Source organism: Megalops cyprinoides, chromosome 3 (assembly GCF_013368585.1).
Source record: "Megalops cyprinoides isolate fMegCyp1 chromosome 3, fMegCyp1.pri, whole genome shotgun sequence".
NCBI lineage: Eukaryota > Metazoa > Chordata > Actinopteri > Elopiformes > Megalopidae > Megalops > Megalops cyprinoides.
Window position 1 is genome coordinate 1,124,781 of NC_050585.1, and position 12,171 is coordinate 1,136,951.

Genomic DNA, 12,171 nt, shown 5'->3' on the forward strand with positions numbered 1-12,171 from the left:
TTGTCGTGGGAGGAGGGCAGGTAAGGTGGGGGATTCCCGTGTTAGTGTTCGCTTTGTATAGGGTTAGGTTAGAGGCGGGTGCCACTTTTGTATGTTTGTTTTAAGGTAGTTAGTGTAGTTACGTTTTGTTTGGCTATGCTACCCTTTTGTTTTGTAGTCAGTTGTATGTTCTGGGTGAAGGTATTTAGGGTTGCTTCTGTTTTGTTAGCCTACATTCTTTTCGTTGGCACCGTCTGTTGTCCTCTCCCTTTTTCCCATGTATATTTGTTATTGTAAATATGGTAAATATATTGCGCACCTCTTTGTACATTGCTCCTGTGTCTGTGTTTTTCGTCTCTGCAGCCGGTATTGGTGCTGGGTTTTCTGTTTGTGCAGCTGCGTCCCTCACCCATCCCCCTGGACGCCATTACACATCTGGGACGTAACAGAGGTTCAGTGTAAAAGTTTCCAAAGACCCAAGGCTTCGAAAGTATGGGAGTACTTCAAATGATCACAAAACAAAAGGTGGTTTGTACACTGTGCAAAGTTTCAATGGCATACCACAGCAGCACTAGCGCTATGCACGAGCACCTGAAGAGAAAACACACAGGCGCTATTCTGCATGATGGACCTCCAGAAAAGGAAAACCACCGGTGTTGTCTATTCATGTTTATTAAAATGCTATTAGTAGGGAGAGCTTTTTAATATCGTTTGTCCTTGTAGCTGCTAGATATACTCATTATTAAAGCCATAAAGTCGTCTGCCTGCAACCTTATTTCCATTGAATAAGTGTTTGAGAAAATGTTTAGGCTAGAATCTGGGCTTATTCTGTGGTGCCAGTGTGCGTGTTTGTGCGCGTTGGGCTTGTTGGGACATGTACCTTATCTAATTATTTTATTTCTGCCATTATTTTAAGCACATTTCTTTGTGTAGGGAAGTCATAAATACAACAGATAAAGTTTGAATAATTGTGATCAATGTAATTAAAGGTGTAAATTAATTAAGCAGGCCTACAGGCTGTGATTGCCGTGCTGATATAGCCTACAGTATAACAGCACTACCTCTAGTGTGACTTTTATACAACAGTTCTACAAACAAGGCTGTTTATCAAGTAGCCTAACGATAATTTGAGACAACAAATTATTATTATTATTATTATTATTTTGTTTATTCGGCTCCGCCGACAAAAATAGTTCCTTCAGGATTACATTTACACCTAGCCTAAACAGTTTCTTGACTGCAGGTTAGTTAGCTAGCTAGCTACCTGCTTTTTATCATACACGAAAAGGCTAGGTAGCTACTTTCTTTCATACCCGACAGCAGGCACACCAGGTACTTTTTATCATACACGTAAAGGCTAGCTATACAGTAGGCAAGCAAGCCACCTTTAATCATACCCCACTACAGGCTAGCGAGCTACTTTTTAGCATACATGGACAGGCTAGATATACGGTAGGCTTGCTAGCAAGCTATTGTTTATCATACGCAACTGCAGCCTATATTAGATTAACTTAACATGAACAAATGACAAAAAATATAATTAAGAAAACTGATTTATTAAAATCATTTTAATAAAACATTAACAGGATTTTAAAATGAAATAAATAGCTAAAACAAACTTTAACTTTAACAAATTTTTGACGTTTGCCCGCACAGCTCCTTAAAGACAAAAACAAAATAATGACTCAATGTTGTGTCAGTTTATCCCAGCAACCCCGCTTAAGGGTTTCTAAACACTATTTTAACAGTGTAGTTACTGTGTTTTCGCGACATGCCGAACTGTAGCCAAAACAGCCCTTATACATTCACTTAACTGAGCTATGTTTTGCCAGATCTGGGCCGTATGAAACTAACCTAGGTTTACCTTAAGCAAACTTTGACAGCTAGCGGCGGCTGTTTGGTAAAGCAGTAGGCAGCTAGCGCAGAGTACAGTGTGCCAACGTTGGCAGCAGACGGCGATGGGCGCCAACCATAATGACCATGAGCCAACGTTGGCCCGCATGTTTACTGGGTCTCTAGCTTGACAGTCATTTCAATCAGTCTGGCTTCTACAAAGGTCATAGTCGCCTACTGAAACAATTAACATGAAAGTTAGGCTACTAATGACAATTTACTGGTCAGTGACAGTAGAAACCTAACCCTTCTCCTACCATTGGATCACACTGCAAGTTTTGACACCAAAGACCAAAGTATACTTACGGACGGATTTTGTGTTAGTCACTGTAGCTCCCTGCAGTAGGCTAATTTCACGAGCAAAAGCGTTCTTAATTGACTGACTTAGTGTTCACACCAGAAGCAGCCACACCGTCAAAATTCGCTCTGGCTGCCTTGCCAACAACGTTGTCGAAGAAGTGGACGTTCTTATGTAGATGAAATAGGCAGCTACAAGTTCGTTGGGAATACTTGGTCTTGCAAACGTTATTTAAAGGGGCCGCAAAGCAAACAAATGTGTCGACCGGTATGCTTGGGTCCTTTAAGCAGTGGCGGCTGGTGAGCTGGAAACAGGGGAAGTTGAAACATTACCTTTAAATCTATCATTACTTTCAACCTGTTCCCCTTTATCTTCCTTGATTAACAATAAAACAAATAATTCACAGAAGTCTGGCCAACTCTGTGCATGGATTTGGCACTCTTTCCTATCATTCGGTTTTAAGGATAGTGTACTGTTTACCAGCTGGATCCTGGATCAGGTATGATTTCTTTGACCAAATTACAGTAGTACAAGGTACTATTACTAACTCTCGCAGAGCTTCCTAACAGGACATCGGAGCTCTTGTACACTTCTTTTTCTGCGACATCACTAACACTACATATGCAGATTTGCCGATATTGTTTAAAATTCCTTCTCAGAGAATCACCATTTTAACTCTGAACGGGTTTTGTTGTACAAAAATGTTTGGGGTTCTGCTTACAAGTGATGCAGGGCGTTGCTTGAACGCGAGTAACCCCGAACATTTCACCGAAAATAACCCTGCCACTGCAGCATCAGCACCAGCGGAGGAGCGCGCGACAGAGGTGCAGGTCTTAAAGTGACCGCACTACCCAAAACGCGCTCTCCTGTGAGGAAATCCGAGACTAAGCACGACGCTCTGTTAAAGTAAAAAAAGGCATGTTGATTTTTCTTCCGTGTTATGTTTTCTCTCTATAGCTATAAAGGACTTCACAGATTTCGTGATGTCATTTGTGGGCTTAGCTATGCGTTTATCAGCGCTGCCTGTATCCTTGCACATAGGGTATTCTTATACAGTCGTAAGAGGTAGTGGTTTAAGTGTTAGCAGAGTTATAGAAACATTAAGTGTTCTGACATCTCTCTTCATGTAGCGTTTTGTCATCCTTCTCTCCAGAGTGGGGAGGGTTATGGCGAGACATTTATTCATTGGCAGAATGTCATTCCTGATAAAACCAACGGGCGATGTCACTGTTCATGAGCTTTCTTGTGCTCCTCGCCAACACAAGGTAGTGGTGTCACCCTCACATCCCGTCCTACAAAAATGCGTGTCCGGCAGTGTGCGTGCGGCGCGCGCGCACGTGTTTGCAGAGCAGTTTATTTTGCGACAATCTTTGATACGCCCCACAAAGACTTATCTTTTACTCACTGTATTGATCTCCAAGTCTGATTTTCTGACAGACTCTTTAATAGCGGCATTCTGCACTTTTAGCGTTGTAGGATGGGCCACAGTATGCTCGCTTCACAATTTATATCCCACGCTTGCTAGGCTGTGCAAGAGAGAGACCCTCATTAACCCTTAGTTGTCCTTTCAGCTGTTCCCAGAACTGAACATCTTTTACGCCAAGCCACAATTTCTTCGTATTTATTTTTTGACGTACCGAAATGACAAATGACCTCATACATAACGTAAACAATAGCATGGGTTTCAACAACTCCCGCAATGCCTCCCTGTTTGTATTAACATGTATGAAGTGGAAGTAGATTAACATTTTCAGTCCTGTCTCCCCCAGTGTCGTTGCGCAGTCTGGCATGCGTGGTACGGGACTGTTTAAGGATCGACTTGTCAGGAGTGAAAAGGTGTTCGCGTATTTTGTGTAAGTGGTTTAATTTTAATTTAATCTAACAGAGTGTTTTTTAATGTTCCATTTATTAATTGAATTCAAAATTATTAGTTGTTCCGGACTGCAGACAGACAGTTGATAAAAATAACCACGGGCTCTTTAACGCGCATATTCAGAATGTGCCTCCTGCAGACATCTTACAAAAAGAAAGACCAGTAACGCCCTGTGCCGGAGACGAGTTGGTGCGGTAAATATTACTGCGAGCCGCCCAGATACCTGACAGTGCTAATAATGTCTAATCGGAGAGAGAAAAGACTGAAAGACCCATACTGTGTTGCTGAAGACGTGAATGAAAGGACTCTTTATTAGGCTGGATTTGGTTAAAATAAATGAACGTGCATTTTCGGTTTGGGGTGTCCAGGTTTGCCATGGATTGAACTCTGAGTTTATCAAAATGCTGCATTTGCTGAATTATTAATTGCAACAGATTTATGGGATTTTAATTTTCAAGAAGGTCGCTGTTTTGTCAGTGGATACGGACATGTACCTCGTGTACGAAGACACACAAGAGGAAGAGCAGACCTCTTTCCCCATCACCCTCGCTCAGAGTCTCGTATACATACATCTCCGCTAGCGGTGAACACCTCGGGCTCATACAAGTCCTGTGTATATACGGGTTTTGCATGTCTTCATTGTAATCTACTGCATCGTCCTGTCATGTGCAGAGGAATGAATCGGACTTGGCTGTAAACGGGGCACGGAGCTGACGGCCGACGGGGTATCTCTGTTGCGCATCACAGTATTATCAGAAGTATGTTTGTCTTTTTTTTACATTTTTGCCGTTATGATCTGGATAGATGTGATCGAGATGTAAATCGAGATTTCTCAAACACACGAAGTGTACATTTTAAGTGGACGGTTTCTAAATGTGTACTCTTATGGTGAAGTATGGGCAACGTGTAACATTGCTAATTGATACTGATATTACACATTATACACCTATAGAAAATACGAGGTGCATGCTGAAGAATTGCTGTAACTGATTATGAATCAACCACGCTACATTTACATAAAATCCAACAAATGACACAGCTTTTCTATAATAGGTTGTCATAATTTTAAGAAACAATATTATTTTCAAGTCTTTTGTACCATTGGGTATAGATTAGACACTTAGTGTTAGGTCCTGATTTATCTCCTGACCATTCCTGTTGCGTGCAATAAACACATAGACATTCAGTTTGCATGCAGTACTTGCTGTAATGGAGCAGTCTCAACCTTGATCCCCTCCCTTCTGGCTTTTAGTATTTATTGTTCAAATCTTATCTACATGTAATCCTGACCTTTACATTGTCATTTCTTTAAATGCTTACTGCTCCTAACACAGGAGTGGTTTAATGCCTTAACAGATGTGAAAATGTTAATTTATGTGGATATATGCTATCTCAGCACATAGGTAGTTGGTTAATTGTTACTGATGTAAAAAATTGACACAGACTAGATTACTCATGACAATGTTGATGTCATTGCCATGATTACAACACCACTCCACAAAATCCTGTGCATCTTGATTTTTGGGGTATTTTCAGTTATTTCTTTAGCCCTCTAGATATCACCCTCCACTGATTTGGTTGCTAAAATGGTTCAGCAGGAAAATATACAATGAAATTTGTGAAACAACAAATGCAATCACCATGCAGTTTTTATGTAGTTTTATAATTATGAATTTGAAACAGCGTGACATAGAAGTGATGTCATGGCTCTTTCTAGTGGCCAGATGTAAAGTGATTACCCTTCTGTGAAGACTGATCCTTGTGGGTTTTTTTTTTGCCTTGCAGTGGATATCCCTGAGCTGAGGCACTCACAGTTCAAATGTTGCATGCAGTGGGAAACTGGGCAGTCTTCTTCTCTGTGGTGGCTGTAATGTAGTGCTTACTAGTGACCAGTCATTCTCTGTTGGAATTCACTTTAGGCAGTGTGACTCTCACATAGATTCAGCTGCCCTCAGTCTGCAGGGCTTGTTTCCTGAATGCATATAAGAGGTGGAGGTTATATTGCTTTCAGACACAGTGGTATGCTTACACCATTTAGGGAAACCATTTAGTTATGGGTACAAAATGTGAACACTCTCTAAGCCAAGTCATTGTTGCTTGGTGAAGTTAATTCCAGAGGAAGATAAATGTTGAGTTCCTAAGATTATTTTATAGTAGCATGGAACAGTGTCAATGGGATGTAACTGCAAGAGTGTCAGGGATGACATGAAAGTATCTGTCTAGCTGTAACATTCTGAAAGTGTCAGCTGGTAATGCCGGCCTGTTAAGACAATCAGTAACATTTTAAAAACATGTAAAAGAAATGGACTAATTCATTGAGGATGTGTTCAAGTTCAGGAACTAGATTAATAAAGATGTGCATATGTGATTTTTTAATCTTCTTTGGAATTGATTTGTTTTAAATTTGTTTTGTTTGTTGTTCAAGCTGCAGTGACATTGTGTTACTGAAGACCCAGATGTAGTCTGTGTGGCATGTTATATTCCATCTTGCCTCGAAGAGGTGTCCTTTAATGGTGAATCGTCCACCCTGTATTTAATTGTATGAATTTTCTTCAAGAAGTCCATTGGGAATATGTATAGAAGCAATCATATACATGAATAAAGCGTAGTAAATTCCTCTAACAAAGCTAGTTTAGCCATGATCAAATGTCAATTAGCACAGATACTGGAACCACTTATAGCGACTTATAATTCTACTAATGCACAAAAGCTTTGAGACAATACTGAAATTTTTAATTCTTCATGCCCATTCAATTTTGAATTTTGGGAGGTGCATGTTCACAATTACACACACAGTTACAGGCTTGCACTTTTCACCATTAATTCAAGCCTGTAATACAGTGGCTTGGCCACTAGGAATGTTTTGTATGCCAGGTCAGGATGTGCATAGTGCAAAGTGCTTTTCCAAGTCAGTTTCAAGGTTTATAAATCATTACTATGAAGTAGAGTTGAACATGTGCACATTTTAAGATCATATCTGTTCTTAAGACCATGTTGTAAATGAGGCCCCTGCAGTGTGCTACACATAAACTTGCATGCACATCCAGCTCATCTTTATTCTTGCCAGGTCTGGACCACAACACCAGCAGTTAGTGCATCTGCTTCTGTTTAGCTTGCTCTCCAGCCAGATCAGTTCTATCATATATGAAAATGCATCAGGTATATCTGCTCTTAAAATATATCTTTGGTTGTTACTAGAGGATCTTCACCCTCTTTCCCCTTTTGTGTTTTTCCTTTTTTGTATTTTTTCAGCCTGAGGATTAAATCATGTATGTTAGACTTGACTATATATGACTATAATGTGTTCCATTAAGACTCTGTTTCAAGAATAGGAGTGATAACATGTCACTAGTTCTTTTTCCATTAGTCAATTTGTTTTATGTTCTGCTGCTAATCTATCAATATCATCATTAATATTTCTTTAATTTACACTATAACCCATATTTTTTACATATGTGATATGCGCTGAGCTAATTTGCTAAAACTCATGAAATATAAACAGTGATATGATGGCAACAGTGAACTTACAGAAATGTTCCTACAGGACAGCATGGGCCAGATAAGAAGAGGGATTTGGTAGTCATGCAATCATGGATAGAGAGAAACAGGATGGCTTCCCTGGTTGAGTATACATCTTGCTGCTTGCACATGTTCCCTCCTCCTGCAGTAACCTGTGTGGTTTCCTTCTCTCTGGCTCTGGGGGATTCTCTGTTATCGGGACATTTCTCTGATTCAGCACAATGATGTATCTTGAATGAAACAGGATCCTGCCTGTGCAGTGAAGCCCAGGGATAATAGCACTACCACAGATAATGCAGTGCCTCCTCTTCTGATGAGTAAGCCAGGTAACAGATGAGGATGATGGTGATTTCATTGCATATGCTGTGAAATGCTTAGTAATAAGAGAATATCACAACTCAGAGTGGACTGATGCAAAGATACTCTTGGTTAACAATGCACGGGTGTGGTGCAGTGATCTATGCAACCAAGAAAGGGAAGACAAGTTAAAAGTGGGTAGGATATCCAAGTAGACGTCTGAAGATGTGAGCTAGTCTGCAATGGAAGATGGTCAATGCCTCTGCTGTGGGAAGCACATTCCACCACATTGGGGCTAGAACAGACAGAGGATGTGACCAGGATGTATGACTACATAGGGCAGGGACAGACAGGTGCCCTGGAGTTACAGAGCAGAGCAACCTGACTGGTGGGGTGTGATGATAGTTTGAAGATGTGAAAGAGATGTTCATCTAATTGCCAACAGTTAGAGGAATGGATGTGAGCCATTACCAGTATCCAGTAGAGAGAGATTAGGAGGGTTGAGACAATGGAGAACATGGACCAGCCGAGCATCTTTCTGGATAGGGTGCAGGGGTTTGATCACACATGCAGGGAGACCAGCAAGGAGGGCATCTCAGTAGTCCAGGTAGGAGAAGACCAGGAGCTAGGTTGAAAGGGTAGAGAGGAAGGGGTGTCTTCTTCAGATGTAGAAAAAGAATCTATAGGCCATACTCTATCGCCCAATGCTGTGTTATCCAAGAATGTTAGTTTATTATTAAATGTTGACTGCTGATACTGTTGTGTACTGTGTTTCCAAGGGTAATGATGAGAAAGGAGAGTACTTTGCTCTTTGAGCAGTTTGCCCTTACTAATCTAATTGAAATTAAATAAAAGGTATTTTTAAAGTGTTACCCAGGTGAGTGTTGCACTAGTTTCAGAACCTTGGAGGGTTATCACATTTATATTTGATACTATACCTGGTGTAAGCATTTGGCTGGACATTGAAATGAATTAAACCATACAAGAAGTCAAATAAAGACATACTTGCACAGAACTGTAAATCCAAGTTAATTCCAGAAATAGATTAATGTTAATAGCCCTGTCATCCTAATTATAGCTTTGTATTTTTTGTATTTATATTATATAATATATCATCATATGTAGCAATTTAAGCTTCAGCCCAGTGTTACTAGGGAAGGCAAAGTGGCGCATGATATAGCTACTTCCTTGTTAATTTCTCTAAAGGTGGTCCAGTCAACTGAAGCAGGCATAGTACAGTAAGAAAACAAACATAGTGACTATTGGCACATTTTTTCACAGTAAGGTAATTTTAAAAGGACCTAAAATTTCTTGGTATTGTAACAGCTTAAATGGGCCAGTAAAATGCAGGCTTTAATGGCTGGTGATGGACTGACAAGCAAAAAAGTATTTGTTGCATTTACATCTCTTGGACCCGCCTCTTCTCAGTACTGGCTCCACACTGGTAGAATGAGCTTCCTGCTGAGATTCATACAACAGACTCCCTGGGTGCCTTCAAGAGAAAGCTAAAAACTCATCTGTTTAGACTGTATCTCTAGTCTACCTTCCTCTGCCTATCTCTATCTATCCTATCTATCCCTATTTAAAAAAAAAATAGGATAGAATAGATAGAATAGCATAGTGATGCACTTATTTGGAAGTCGCTCTGGGTAAGAGTGTCTGCTAAATGACAAAAAGTGGTCAACCAAGCCAGCATGATTTTCTGTAACTGTCCTATTAAGCAAAGAATGTATACTACCATTTACTAGTAGTAATAATACTAATAATATGAATAATACTAATCATACTAGTAATATCACTACTACTACTACTACTACTACTACCACTACTAATAATAATAATAATAATAATAATAAGAAGAAGAAGAAGAAGAAGAAGAAGAATTAACATCATTGTTAAAACAATAGTGCCACCAAGATTAGTTCTACCCCAAGCTTATATGTAAGGCCTCTTTTTTCCAGACTTTCTGACCAGTGAACAATTCACATAGATGCGTCATATGGGACCCAGTGTTGTATTTGTAACCCCATGGGTATACAGTGTTACTTTTATGTTATTTAATATTTTATTTGTTTACATTCATATGCTCACAATTGCGGTAAAATATTTGGTTTAATGTCTCTGAAATATTTCATTGTAAAATGAGAAATTATACCATGGGTTATAATTTCCAAGCGCGCCCACGTCAAACAGGCCTGCAATGGTTCTTTTTGGTTTAAAGTTAGTTTAGATAATTTGCCGGCATATGATTAGCGTTAAGCAAAATTGCTTGCTGTGTGTTGCACTGAGAGGGTGAACTGTTTTTCCCCTTTTTGTTTTGCTATTCTCCTTACCACTGGCTAATTGTAGCAGGACAGGGCACTGCACGTGCACGTATATCGCAAAATTCCTTGGTGTACCTTCTGTGTTTGTGAAATTAAATTGGAGGTACACTCTGTATTCGCGATATTACTGTATCATTGACACTTTAGTTTTGTATTACCGGCCAATCTGTGTGATTAGGGGTTTGTTTTGTGTTTTTTAAAATTTATTTTTATTTGTTTGTTGTTGTTGGGGATAAGTCCATCCAGTACTGAGGAAAGGGAATAGGGGGTACGTGTTGTGGGAGACCCTGATAAACAGTGAAGCAAATTTGAGTTGAAATTTATTCAAATAAGGTTGATTTCATTGTATTGGTGTATTTTATGTTTACTTTATGGGGCCAGTAAAGGAGATTGGTTAAAAAGAAAAAATCTAATTGTGGTCATTCTTGGAGTTAGAGCTAAAGGATTTATTAAGAGATTCGAATGCAGGGCCCAACCTTTAACGAATCAAGGGTTCAAGGCATTACATATTGTTCATGCTATGTGGCATGGAAAGAGGAGATTATATATTCTTGGTTTGTGTAAATATATTTGGAGAGACCTCAACTTTGTTTCTGATGGGAAATTCAAAGGGAAATAGTGAGTGTGCTGTCTCTGTGATCACAGTAGTAGGCCCACAGGAGCAATAGTAGTGCTAGGTGAGCTGTGGTTACACTCCTTGTTGAAAGAATATTGAATTACATTTGAAATGAAGATTTGGGAGGATGGCTGGCTGTTTCTGGCCTTTCTCCTTCCCATCGACATTGCATTTACAGTTATTCATTTAGCAGATGCTCGTATCCAGAGTGACTTACAAGAAGTTCAATCAATAGGTTTAGGAATTTGCTGCACAGATACTGAATCATTAGCACCGTCCTTGAAATGTAATGTGGGGATAAGTGCTGTCTTTGGGCATTCAACCATAAACTATAAAACCACCTCCAGCCATTTACAGCAACCAGATTTTTACCAATTTTGTAGTGCTGCAATGCATTTACCAGCTTATGCTTCTGTAAAAGTTGGGGCTTTTATCTTCTGTGCTTAAATCATGATTGCAACCCAGTATCTTTTATTACTTGTGATATTTTATTTCTAGTGATTCGATATGAGCAGGAGGGGTCAGAGTTTGGAGAGCCCAGGTGTAGTCTGAATAAATGGGTTATGTCCACCAGAAAAAGGGTGAAATCTTCACCTTTCCTTTCTGCACTTCTCTGGGGTAAGGGGTGAGGGTGATGGAGGGGAAGGCTGAAAACCTAATCCAAATGAACAGGTGAGACTCTTTCTGCAGAGTCCACACCAAGATAACAAAGTAACAATTTACTTGAAATGGACCCTTTGAAGCATTCATAATGCCTTTGTCAGCTTTAAATAATGATTCTATCCCTTATAAGCATACATATAGATTACAACCAGCTTATAGCAACTGACATAAGGTTATGAAGCATATAATGATAGGAATAATGGCACTACTAACTAAGATTGTATGCTACATAGCCTATGAAAACCAGTTGTTAAATGTACGTACGGTTATAACAACAACTAAGTGTAGCGAAGGGCAAGAGCAGTCACCCCGCCCAGCCTTGAACCTGGGTCTAAGGGGTACCAAACATGCGACTTTGACCGTGACGCTAAAGAGCCAGGCTTGTTGGTATGGCAGTCAAAGCGCATACTGTAGTGACGGCACTCCGTCACACTAAGATACTAATAAGTACTTATTAAGGTGTTATGAATGCTATTTCAGGACCCATTTCAGGGGAAGCATATAACACATGTATGTTTGTATTTTAATTCAGTCAGGGAATCATCTATTTAACCAGCTCAATGGGCACAGGAGGACTAAAACCTGGACCCAAGTTCAACCCAACTTCATTGCACTTTGCCTAAAAAAAAAAAAGCAAGTAATATTTCTGTATTTGTGCAATATTATATTAATAAATAGTATCCCTTGAAAGATTGGGCTCTTCCACTTA

General features: G+C 39.7%; 1 protein-coding gene across 3 annotated transcripts in view; it reads left to right on the top strand.

Annotated features, from left to right (window-relative positions):
* The first annotated feature begins 3,953 nt into the window (after window positions 1-3,953).
* LOC118775528 (ATP-binding cassette sub-family G member 4-like) overlaps window positions 3,954-12,171 on the top strand; it is a 42,339-nt gene continuing 34,121 nt past the window's right edge. For 2 of the 3 annotated variants that reach the window (XR_005004842.1, XM_036525485.1), the window contains exon 1: window positions 4,090-4,801. The gene's annotated coding sequence lies outside the window, so the exon portion shown is untranslated. Of the gene's footprint in view, window positions 4,024-4,089; window positions 4,802-12,171 lie in introns of those variants that run through there. The other variant, XM_036525486.1, reaches the window with a different exon arrangement.